This window comes from Wyeomyia smithii, chromosome 1 (genome assembly GCF_029784165.1).
Source record: "Wyeomyia smithii strain HCP4-BCI-WySm-NY-G18 chromosome 1, ASM2978416v1, whole genome shotgun sequence".
Classification (NCBI taxonomy): Eukaryota; Metazoa; Arthropoda; class Insecta; order Diptera; family Culicidae; genus Wyeomyia; species Wyeomyia smithii.
The window spans coordinates 68,801,993-68,815,593 of NC_073694.1; the positions used below are offsets into that span (position 1 = coordinate 68,801,993).

The 13,601-nt window shown below is 38.4% G+C and overlaps 2 protein-coding genes across 2 annotated transcripts in view; one reads left to right on the top strand and one right to left on the bottom strand.

The window, feature by feature from the left end:
- Window positions 1–13,601, top strand: part of LOC129718443 (RING finger protein 17) — a 580,234-nt gene that overhangs the window by 31,190 nt on the left and 535,443 nt on the right. The window lies entirely within an intron of this gene.
- LOC129718444 (uncharacterized) overlaps window positions 1–13,601 on the bottom strand; it is a 243,557-nt gene that overhangs the window by 29,720 nt on the left and 200,236 nt on the right. The window lies entirely within an intron of this gene.

The following is a 13,601-nucleotide window of genomic DNA, read 5'->3' on the forward strand; positions in this document are numbered from 1 at the left end:
TCCGGATATGGTGGCAGATTGGTAGGATCACGCCAAAGTAAGTCTTTCAGGGCCAATCGAATAAAAAGTCTCTGTATACGCTCGAGGCGCAGGTTCCATGAAAGCTGGTGCGGATTCCAAACCACACTTAAATTCTCTAGTAGAGGGCGTACAAGTGAGCAGTATAGAGCTTAGGGATAATTGAAGTCACGTTCAATTTTTGCGATAAATCCCAATAGCTGACTTGTTTTTAAAACAATTGCAGCACGGTGTCTATTGAAAGTCAGCTTTTGGTCAAGAATAACTCCAAGGTCGTTGCCGTAATCGACTCTACGCAGCACTTCCCTGTCGACAGCATAATCGAAAAATATTGGCGTTTTAATGCGGTGAAAGGTTATCGCTTTACATTTTGCAGTACCTTAAATTAGAGAGTTTAGTTTACACCACGTCACAAAAGTATTCAAAAGAGATTGTACACGATAACAATCCTCGATGATGCGAATCGTCAAGTATATTTACAAATCATCGGTGTAAACTAATCTGCGACCAATCCCAAGTACATCAGCGACATTGTTGAAGAAAATAATGAAAAGAAGCGGTCCTAGGTTACTACCCTGTAGTACACCAGACTTGTTCGTAAACGCAGACGATAACTCAGATCCAAGCTTAACTTGCCAAATTCTATTACACAGGAATTCAAGGCACTTATCGAACCGTGATGAAGCACCAAGACGGCAAATCTTGTTCAGCAGTATTCGATGATCAATTCGGTCGGAGGCAGCTTTAAGGTCCGTGCAAATAACATCAACCTGTACGTTTCGTTCAAGTTCAGAAATGCAATTCGACGCGAAATCCATGAGGTTTATTGTTACAGATCATCCACGAACAAAACCATGCTTGTCCGAAGAAATGTAGTTGCTTGTGCAATTCAGGTCAATAGAACAATGATCTCGAATAATTTAGACGCGGCTGACAGATTACTTATTCCACGATAGTTTTTAACATTTCGTCGATCACCACTTTTAAAAACCGGAAACATATAGGAGTGCTTCCATACCTCAGGAAACTTCCCTTGAGCCAAAGATTGGTTGAAAGTGGAGCAGCCAGAATATCAATGCAACGGCACAAAAGAACGGCTGGTTTTCCGTCGGGACAAACAGTGTACGCGGTAGTAATCATATCATGCGTGAGAGGGAGGGAGTCTGTGTAATGTCTACGGTCCATACAAAATTTTTAGAGTTTATATGGGGAGTTGTCCACGTTTTAAAATCGGTAATAATCTGTCCACGTGGAATGTGGATGACCGGCCTCTTAGTTGCAGCACGCAGAGCATCTTGATTTGAAACACAATCCGTGGCAAATACTGAAGAGAAAAACTTCGCAAATAGCTCAGCAGAATCAGAGCTCGAGCAAGATACCGATTCCTCAAAATAGTCCAAACGTCCGAAGGAGATATCCATTGTAATTGTACGAATATTATTGTAGAATATCAAAATTTCTCAGTTTTGAAACATATCCCCGGAGAACCGGATTTTCGGGAATGAGAAAATTCTTTTGGGACACCGCTGACTCTGATTTCAAAGTAGATGAGTTGCTGAATATGTTGGTCCTGTAACTATTGAAATCGGATGAAAATTGTTAAAGTTACAAGAAAAAAGTTTGTTCCTCAAGATATTATCCTATTTTATCTTCGTATAGTCCCACATCTCTCAAGAGATTCCATTAAAGAAAAAACGACGCAACTCTAACACTAAACATCCCGTCTGGTTCAACAGACAAATTAAAAATTTTTGAAACCGCAAATAAAAAGCCCACAAAATTTTCAAAAAACACAATAGCAGTGATTATCTAGCAATTTACTTGGAAATATGTGATCAACTGAACTTTGCAATCAGTAATGTATTTGAAGAATTCAATGAAAAAACTCAGCTAGAAATTAAGTCTTGTCCAAAGAACTTTTTCAATTACGTCAAAACAAAACTGAAATCAGACAATTTTCCATCAATAAAGCAACTCGATGATGTTGGTGATAACTCGGAGAAAAATCACAATCTCTTTGCAAATGCATTAAGCAGATAGTATGTGAAGTAAAGAGAGCGAACTGGAAATATGATACAGATTTGGAAAAATATACCGCTTCCCGACGGGACCCGGGGTCTTGAAATACTTGAAATACTGCTTCAGTTTATACCGGGACATCGTAAAGTCAATGGCTTCGCAGTGTTGATTATAAGAATTCATCATTCATCATATCATAGGTCCATTTTTTGCGTATTCCGTACGATGATGGTTAAGAGCAAATAAACTACGGTGTCCAAGTTGTCGAATGGGTGCATGAAAGTTCAATTTAGAAAGTAGTACTGCTGAGTCAACGTTCTGCGAAACGATATCGTTTACAAATTAAGCCATCGCGTACTTTCGCCGTTTTTTTAATGTTTGAATGTCAATCAACATGCAACGTGCTTCATATGACGAAAGACGATGTGAGGTCCAACCTAGCCCTCGAAGAGCATATAGTAAAATTTTGTACTGATTCTATTCTTTCTTCATGTACGCCAGGACGAAGAGACCACACAATGCTACAGTATTCCAGTATTGACCTCACATAGGCAATATACAAAGTTTTGATAGTGTACGGGTCTTGAAAATGGTAGCAGAAGCGTTTGATAAACCCTAACATGTTGTTTGCCTTGTGTATGATAGTGTTATAATGGTCTATGAAATTAAGTTTAAAATCTAAGATTATTCCTAAATCCCTAACTTTATCACATATCTCTACATTCTGATTCCCTAATGCAATTACAATTTTGGGCGTTGTTAATTTTCTGCTAAAGGATATTACATTGTATTTTTTCACATTTAATTCAAGTAGGCTTTTCTTACACCAGATGTAAAATGAGATGGATTTCATACATTGATGTCTTCTTGATTTATTATTTCCAAAAACAGCTTCATGTCGTCGGCATATATTAGAACTTTAATATTTTTGAGGATGAAGGAAATGTTGTTTACGTACAAAATAAAAAGAAGTGGTACTGAGTGGTAGCCTTGGGGAACGTCCGGGGTCCCGTCGGGATGCGGTATATTTTTCCAAATCTGTATCATATTTCCAGTTCGCTTATTTTTCGCTCTCTTTACTTCACACACTGTCTGCTTAATGAACTTGCGTGTTAACGGGAAAAAGCCGTTGTTAAAAATGGAATTTTGTTCGAAAAATCTCTTTGCAAAATTTTTTCAGGAAATCTATGTTTGCGCCGGAACAAAGTTCTGATATAGGACACCCTATTTCCCACGGGAGAAGCAATGACGATCGTAACGGTAATAGACAACAAATCAAAAGAGGAGAAATAAAGTTTGTTGTTGAAGATACAAAGCCAAGAATCAAAAAGCTAGAAAAGAACACGGAGAAAAATCGGAAAAATGAATTGCGTTTCTCCGGAGTTTCAGTAGGTTAGGTTTAAGTAGAATTTGTTTGATAAGATATATTTAACAACAGACTTGATTCCGGGCAGTCGTCTTTGCAACCGAACATCCAGAAGTCGTGTCCCGATGCGGTCAAAATTTCACGTTTTTGAACGATTCCATGCATTAAATTTTCGATATCAATTTTTTATGACAAACGTCCTTGATTTTTTTATATTGACTTTCTGGGAGTCAGTAATGTTTTAGAGCTGGGAAAGCTTCCCAGAAAGTTGGCTTTTCCAGAAAAAAATTATTTCGACACCACCAGATTTCCAAGTTCCATGCATTTTTAAGACATTTGTTTAAAAGAATCGTATTTGACTATTTATGAGCTAGTATCTGTGCATTGAAAAAAAGAACACATTTCGAATACTCTGTATAAGCAAACGCTACTACTTTTAGAACCATGAATCGCAAACTTTTCATTTGTTTGGTTTTCATTGCCATAGGTTCATAACAACATATCATTCAATACATTTTGATAAGTTATCAACAGCTATAGAGCCAAATTAAAAGCCCAGCATTAGGTCTACGTGAACCTAAACTTACGATGTGCGTTCCGCAATAACACTCTCCATTCTCGTTAGAGTAAATCGCCAGAAAACCCCAACATTCATCTGTGGTGCGGAGCAAATCTCATTAGACATCTCGTACAATCATCCGGAATTACCTGCTCGAAGTGTCGAGACCGCCATCTTAATTCGCCTAATGTTTGCGTACTGCACAACGAATAAATCAACGCAAAAGTCGCACCTAGCCAAAGTTTGCCATTACTGTCACATATATCAAAAGCGACCGAATGGATTCGGCGGCCGGCTTCGGTTCTATCATGAATTATTGAATGCGAGCGAAGTTCGTTACCACCGGCACGGAAAGAAAAGCACGTCTGTTATTCGACTAATGTTCTTCTGCCTTCGATTACCGATCTAACGAGTAGCGCAATATTCGATTTCTCCTGGTGTGCAAACGCGATGTCGGTTTGCTGCCAGACTAAATACACATGTATTCTTCCAGATCCTCGCGATTGTCGCTCTGACAGCTTCCGCATGGTTCCGATAAGAAACCGCACGGCCGTCGATGGCGCCACAGCACGTGCGAATATAATGCGTGGAAATCCCTTAGAACGCCAGCACGCCGCTGGTGGAAAATTATTTGCAGTCTTGCCAGACTCACATAAGCAGCCCCTAAATCCGACAGCAAACTGACTTGCATACTGCGCAATTGATGACCGCGTACGATCAAATCGCCCAGGGGGGTTTCGGAAACCGTAAAGCATAATATTTGTCCCCTTTTCGTTACGCTTGCACTCGCCACAGAAGACCAGTCGCATTCGTATAATAAAATTACAGTAATTAATTAGTTTTCAGTACGAATCGGCTCTGCTGGTTTCTCTGGACCAGTAGACAAACGGTCGCCAAAAGTGCATTCCAGCGAAGGTTTATCAATTTTAAATTGCTTTCTTCCATGTGGTATTTTGTGACTGTGTGGATTTGGATTTCCAAACCGTGCCATACGGACACGTTCAAAGTAGTTCGAGTCTAACCGCGGTAGCGGATAGGGACACCACTATTTATATTCGCGCCGGCTGGAGAAAATCGATCCTGAGGAAACTTAATGCCCCTGGGATACACACTGTTCTATATGGTCTCATGTAAACTTATATGGTGCTTGCTAACTTTTCGTGCCCTGGTCGAACTCTATAAATATTAATTATCTGAATAACAAAAATATAAATCAAAGTTAAGGTGGCAACCGAAAAGAGCAGACCATCGAAAGTTACGGTTCAAAACGAACTACCCTAGGAAATCGTATTTTTATTTCGGTAAGGTGAAATTATTCGTGTTTCCAATAAGTTTTTCACTTAAATTTCAACCAACATTTACATATTTTTCATTTCGATTTGTTTACTTTCACAAGCAATACTAATTAATAGAGTACGTTAATATTATTATAGTTAGCATACGGTTTGTGTAGAACATGGGACAACTATGCTTTAAACGGCTCTTTTATTTTGAAAGAATATCGAATGGATTGACACTGTGAACAATATTCACGGGCACTTTTCCGAAAGTAATGCAATGGTATGTGAAGTATGAAACATAATGGTGGATATAATTTCGCCAAGTAGTAATGTCTTATTATCAACATTACTAATTTCAAAGCTGGCTAGCAAAATTGTTAGCAAGTTTGTCGTTTCTTCTCAGAGAATCACTAGCGTGTAGGAGAATATCTTGCAGTGCGAAAATAACTGTTCTGATGAGCAGTGGAATCTGAAATACTGTCCAGAGAAATAATAAACTGGTGTGAGTTTTCTTACACGAAAGGTTATTACGCTATTACTGCGTGTCTCTTACGCATATTTCAAATGAGAGGAGCATCTAGGTTGAAAAGAAAATTGCGTTGTTTCCTTTGTATATTAAAACTGAAAAAAAAACCAGTCGCCCGTCACGCATGTATACTCTTTGAGTGCTATCGAATTTATTATTATTATTCTTATTATTATTATTGGTTTATTAATTCATCTGACTGCATTTGTCTACATGAATAAAACTTAAGCCTTGTTCAGACTGCGCCGCATGTCACCTGATATCGCCAGATGATATCGGATATCACCTCGGGTGTTCACACTACAGTCAGATGATATGGTTTGACACTTGATTTGGTAATTGAAAATGACAAAAATATTTCCTTCCTCGTTTTTCGCATGCAACGCGAATTTCGAAATTTGTAAGGCCGTGATGCCAACTGCTACAAATCTGGTTTTTATTGATTTTCGAACATGATATCCGCGATATCATGTAGCCGAGGTGATATCCGATGATAGCTCGATTGTATGGGATATCAGGTAATATGGATGGTGATATGGCCTCGATAGCACGAATCGCCTGATATCAGGTGATATGCGGTGTGGTGTGAACGGGTTATTAAACTTTTAACTATTACAAATACACTCAAGCGGCCAAGTTGAATAGTTTCAGACGGTTTTTAATAATTTCACAGGATTGACAAAAATCGAAAAAATGGTACACTTCGTTAAATTCTTCACAAATTGCTTAAACAGGTTCATTTTTCCCGTAGTTAGTTCGTCTAAAGTTAAGTCTTAAACAGTAACTAGATCTTAAAGATACTACCGGTACATTCAGGTTGATTTGCTCCAGAAGGTTGGGAGTGTCAATATTAACCAAGCAACAACTTGGCAGCAAACAGTGCTCTAGCTGAATTCCGCCGACACTACAGAGTTTCCATGTTAAGGAGACGACATCGGTCCTGGTAGGGTGGTAAGTTCGTTGGGTTATTCCAAGGAAGCAACCTTAGTGCAAATTTTAAGAATCCGACTGTATAGCTTCGATTCTAGTGGCCCAACAGTTTATGTAGGGACTCGAAATGATTGAAGCTAGAAGTATTGGAACTGAGCGAACAAGGGCGTAGAACAGTGACCGCAGGCGGTAGGGTTCACGGAAACTTTTGGCATCTCTAGTGATGAATCCTAAGTTTCTGTTCGCTTTAGCAATAATATTCAAGTAATAATCTCTGAACGAAAGCTGTGAGTCCAATAAAACTCCAAGGTCTCGCACAACCCCAACTCTGACGACCGGGCGTCCGTTGATTTAGTTAGCCCACTCAATGGCAGATTTCTTTCTCGTGGAGGATTTTTTTTTGTTTGTTAGGGAATCAGAATTACGTTGTCCATTAATGTGAACTTTTGTAATATATATCCCAGTCAATTGCTATACGTGTCCCCTTGCAAAATACAATGACTACTATTGTTGAGTGATCAAGTACCTGCACCGACACGCTCCCAGTCAGGTGAAATATGGTTTATGAAGCTAATCACCTTCCCAGGATTCAAAGACCAAATCTCTTTGGGCTGTAAACAGCCACTGCCAAGAAACCTTGATCTGCGTTCAAATAATGCACCACAACTGCACAGCAGATGTTCCGATGTCTCGCTTTCCATATTACAAAAGCGACAGATATCATCCTGAACCCGGCCAATGTTCTTTAAATGATATCTACTCGGACAGTGCCCCGTTACTAGGCCGACGTATGTACAAAGAGCTCTTTTGTTGAGCTCTAGAAGCTTTTTCGAATGATTCTCGTTTGGTGTGATAAATCTTTTAGATTGGGAACACTTTTTGACATCAAACCAATTGGTTATCACCTTTTGTTCCTCCCAGCGTTTAAGCTCCATTTTCACTGCACAGTTTGATATACCGCAGAAAGGTTCTGGGCCGATAAACTGTGAGTTAGATCCTTGTTTTGCAAGTTCGTCTGCCTTTTCATTCCCATCAATGCCACAATGTCCTGGAACCCAATACAAAATTACTGAGTTTGTTTGACATAGCTGTCGCAATGTGAGAATACATTCCCAGACAATCTTGGATGTACATTTATAAGCATCAAGTGCTTTCAGTGCTGCTTGACTGTCAGAGAAAATACAAATATTTGCATGTTTGTATTTTCTAGTCAGACACACATTCGCACATTCAAGGATTGCAAAAATCTCTGCTTGAAACACTGTTGGCCAGTGTCCCATTGCCACTGAAATATTAGTTCCAGGGCCGAAGATTTCTGCACCAGTTTTGGTACCTATTTTTGAGCCATCTGTGAAAAATATCGTTGAACCGGGACGGACATCACGAACTCCGACTTCCCAGTCTGTACGCGACGTTTCGCATACCTTTTTCTTGTAGGGAATATCATAGTTATCCTGAGGTGCCATCCAGTCTCCATTCATACTCATCACTGGCCCTCTTTTGAAAAAGTCCAGTATAGTCAGGTGACCCACAAGATCACCCGACAAGATAGTTTTTGTTCTTTTTAGCCTCAAGGCACTCTTTTCTGCTTCTAGTTGCACGCATTCGTACAACGGCAGCAGATGAAGAATTGCATCAAGAGCTTTTGACGGGGTGCTTTTCATTGCTCCTGTTATAGCAATGTACGCAAGTCGTTGAACTTTATCTAGCTTTGTTCTAGCGGTGGACTCTTTGGTTTTTGGCCACCACACTAACGCAGCGTAGGTCAGTTTTGGACGTATAATAGATGTGAATATCCACATCACCATTTTCGGTCTCAAGCCCCACTTTCTCCCAACGGTTTTGGAGAACAACCATAATGCACTGACCGCCCTGTTGATTGCATAGTCAAGATGTGCATTCCAGTTTAGCTTGGCATCAAGGATAACTCCTAAGTATTTAACCTGTTCACTGAATGGAACTTCTACTTCCTCAAGCTTGAGAGTTTTCAGATTGAATTTCCTCTTTCTAGTGAAAGGTAGGATTACAGCTTTTGTCGGATTAATGCTGAGACCCTCCTTTATACACCAAGACTGGGTATACTCCAGAGCCCCCTGCATTCTTTCCGAAACTATGTTGTCGAACTTTCCTCTTACCAAGATGACTATGTCATCTGCAAAGCTCACAACTTCGAAACCTTTTGCTTCTAAGCTTTTGAGAAGATCGCCCACCACCAAAGACCACATAAGTGGCGAAAGAACACCTCCTTGCGGACATCCTTTCGTTGCCCTTACCGTAATATACGAACCTCCCAACTCAGAAGTGATTTCTTTTTTTGCAAGCATGGTATGAATCCAGTTAACAATGCTCGTGTGAAATCCTTTGTTCTTCATTGCACTAGACATCGAAGAATAGGACGCATTATCAAAAGCACCTTCAATATCCAAGAAAGAGCACAGAGCAATTTCTTTAGCTGAAAGTGACTTTTCAATTTTCATGACCAGCGTATGAAGCGCTGTTATAGTAGATTTTCCAGTTTGATAGGCAAACTGGAACTTTGAAAGCGGTTTTGTTTGCGGATATGACACAGCGTTTTTGTACGCTGATGATAAGTTGGTTCCACATCCTCCATTTCTCGAACATTTTCATCAGTCGCTGTAGTTTAATGCAATCTTCTACTGATTCGACAAAGACGAAGATTTTAAGATAATCAGCATACGCTAGCTTACAGCCAGGAGGTAGGTATAGACAGACATCGTTGAAGAAGCGAGTACAGTAAAGGCCCCAAGTTGCTTCCCTGAGGCACTCTGGTTTGTGAAGCTGTGAGAGAAGGTCGATCCAAGTTTGATGTTCAGCTTACGGTTGATCAAGTAGGATCCCAATCATCTAACGAAGTGAGAAGAGGCACCTAAATGCTCAATTTTAGTTAGCAATTATTGATGGTCAACACGATCGAAGGCAGCCTTAATATCTGTGTAGATTGTATTAATTTGATTTCCGTCCTCCATTGCCTTGATGCAAAATAATAAGAATTCTGCCAGGTTAGTATCAGTTGACCGTACTTTGAAGAAACCATTTTGAGCAGGTGAAATATATGAACGGACTGCAGGAAATAGAACATCTCCAACTAAAATTTCAGAAAGCTTAGACCCAGAGCATAATGATGTAATCCCTCGGTGATTGCCGACATCACGCTTGTCCCCTCAGCAGTTCACACCGCAGCGTACTTTTGTGCAGGGTCAGCTTTGGGTGCTGGGGGCAGATATTTTCGTGGGGCTCTCTTTTCTTGACAAATTTCAAGGTAATAAAATTTTAAATTTTGAAAGGACTTAACGCTTTTCGGCGGAAGGTGACGAGCAAAAAAAACGAAGGCTCGGGGCGTTTTCTCCCTTCGCATCCTAGCTTGCTTCTGTGTATTCCACCTCTTCCATTTCGCTCAGTGGTGGTGTGAGCTTCAGAAACACAGCGCTTATGCTGGGCACGAAATGAACGGTGATTATTCACTCTACACTTTTAACATTTAAAGAAGAACAACAAGGCTTAATGTTAACTACGCCTAATTGCTAATTTTGTTAGTGGACTGTTACAACGCTGTCTACAAACAAACACAAAACCGTAGTTTTCTATGGCAAGAGTGACTACTGGAAAGTAGGCTCTGTTTAAATGGCTTTTAATTGTATGAACGTTGTCTTCCGTCATCAATAAAAAAAACCTTTACTTAATTTTGAATTTAAAAATTCCATTTATTCAATTGTTTTTATGGATATCCAAGCAACAAGCAACTTTTCCGGTCAACTTCTCTCGAATTGTATCATCCAAAATGTCCATAATCGAAACATAAATATTAGCAAAAAACGAATAGAAAATACAAGCAAATCAGAGTAAATTTGAATTCATGTCTTAAACATGTTGTAACTCGTGTTTTGCTCATAACACCTTCGAGTGATAAGTGATATTCGTGTAAGAATTATCCACAACATACAATTATCAAACTTGTTATCAAAATGTATTTTTTTGCCGAAGAACGTAATTTGATTTTTCAAATAAAAAACCAACATATCTGGCAACACTTCCGCTGAAAATTAATTTTATAATGTCTTGACCAATTCTTTTAAAATACAATTTCTTGACTGTCTATTGATGTTACATATCCGGCGGGATGAAAAAATTTAGAAAAGAAGATTGCCTAAAACCAGAGGAAATCAGGTTTTATTTCTTGAAAATTATGTAACTTGAGTTTGGCTCAAAATACCTTGAGATGAAAAGTGTTTTTTATTTAAAATTTTCTCAAAAATACGATAAAATTATCAAATTTAAAATCAAAAGTACCCATTTATCAAAGAAAGTAGTTTAATTTTCAAAATGCAAATAGAACATAGAACTGGCAACATTGCCGCTTGAAATGGCTGTTATTTTCAGATTCTTTGGCTACTTTTCTCCAAAAAAATGTATCAATTCATTTCTAGATATTATGTATTTGTAATTTTAATCAGGAGAAATAAAGGTTTTGACACTTTTATCAAAAAAGAAGAGAGTCCCACGGCACGAAGGGTGGTCCAATCGGCATCAAAGTTGGAGTTTTCGTATAGAATATGAATCATATGAACAATTCCCCAAAGTCTGAGCGAAATGAGAAAAGGTCGTTGACATGAGGTATGCACACTTGAGATGGAATCATCCATAGCTATGTCGTGAAAATTTCTTGTTTTATTAATGATAAAATTTTGCAAATTTAGAATCAATTTGCTATTTTTTAACTCTTTTTCATCGTCTCCTTTTATTTTTTTTATTTTATTATGTAACTATACATTATTTGTGCTTTCCATATATTGTCATAATATATATCCCTCATTCCATACGAAGTGCACATGCCACTTGGATACGACCATCAACGATTTCGCTCAAAGTTGGGGAAATTGTTCGTTAAGTGTCACTTTGAAAAAATCCCAATTTTGGTGTCGATTGGAATACCCCTCGCTCTGTAGGACCCCCCTCTTTGTTGCAAGGTAACGCAAGTTTTGTCAAAACCACTTTTTTCTATTACCTGCAATTTATAGACGTAAGACGTCAAAAAAATAGCAAGGAATCAGGAAAATATACTATTTTTGACCGGAAGTGTTGCCAGATAGATTATTTTTGTATTAAAAACTAAATTTGCATTTTTCGGCACATACACACATACACACAAAAACACATGCACACGCATAGACACACATACATACACACACAAAAACATCCACACAACATACTTAAACACAGTATGTCTATCAGTTACGTAACGCAAGTAATTACCTTCATCGAACCCTCTTCATCTTATGTCTGTCTCTTTTTTTGACCTTGAAAATTTTTTGTATGTGCTGTTCCCAACCCCTTATTCGAGCGTTACGTACTTTTGAGTTATAAAACAAATTAAAATTCTAGCTTCGATTTTACGCAGATTTCAAATCCGAGAATGTGCGTAAAATCGAGGTATACCTGTATTAAACACCAATATACCCTCTCAGAATTCTATGAAACTTTGTGGATGAGTAGGTCTTATTACCCTAGGCAACTTTGCATATATTTTTTTTTTTTGATTTATCCGAACTAACATTTGAAAAGGGCTGAAGTTTTTTTTAAGAATCGATATATCTGTCTGGGATGACTTTTAAAAAAATTTCCTAACTTTTATAGAATGATATTGACATAATTTACTTTGAGATCATACAATGAGAAAAATCCATTTTTAAAACAAAAAGGTATTTAAAAAAAAATCGGTATTCTAAAAATTTCCTAAAAACAAGCTTTTTATATAAACAATTCAGTTGTCCAAAATTCTTCTGAATAAATCGAAATGGGAGGAAAAACCCGTTTTTCAAAAAAAAAATTTTCATGTTTGATACTGACGTTTTCTGCTTCTGAGACCAAAACCGTTCGGTAATGACAAGGGGTTGCCGGTTACGTTATAACGAGGAATACCTGTGTATCGATTTATAACCTGTGACCTGTTCGTGAAACATTTTGCTAATGTTTTTAGTTTTACCGTAGCAGTTTTATTCGTAAACTAATGTTCCCGAAAAAGTGTTTGAGCCAAACTCAATTCACTTTAGCGACGACGACACGAAGGCCAGTTTTTCAATGCTTAAAACGTCTGATGAGACGGGCCCAGACGGGATACCATTAGTGGTACTCAAAAAACGTGCCGAAGTGTTATGTAAGCCATCACACAAAATTTTCAATATGTCACTTACACAAAAAAAAATTCCCAAAATCTTAGAAATAATCCAATACCTTCCCACCAAAAGAAGACAAATATAATGCTTCGAATTACCGCGGTATCATTTTTTGTGTACTGGGTCAAAATTGTTAGAGATTCTTGTGAGTGAGCTTTTGTTTAGTAAAGTGAAATCATATTATATCACGACGGAGCAACATGGCTGCTTTCCCAAACGCTCGATTAACACGAACCTGGTCCAATTCAGCTTATTTTGCATTAGAAAGATTGAGGCAAATGCTCAAGTCGACACAGTGTAGACTGATCTCGAGGCTACTTTTGACCAAATTAACCAAAACATACTATTACGAAATCTAAGCCGTCATGGCGCTTTTGACGATTTTGTTCTTTGGCTGCATAGCTACCTGACAAATCGCAGCCTATCAGTGAAGATTGGTTCCACTGAATCTCATACTTTTTGCAATAAGTCTTATGTCCCACAGGGAAGTAACTTATGTCCATTGCTTTTCCTAATCTATCTAATGATGTTTGTTTCGTAATTTCATCGGGATATGAACTTAAAATATACCTTGCTGTACGGTGTCCAGAAAACTGCAAACAACTACAGACTCCGGTTTGCGGAATGGTGCCGTAACTTAGGATTTATTATGCACATGGTAAGGGATTTTTGTGACCCGTACTGCTTGCGAGCCATCTACTTCCCGTTAGTG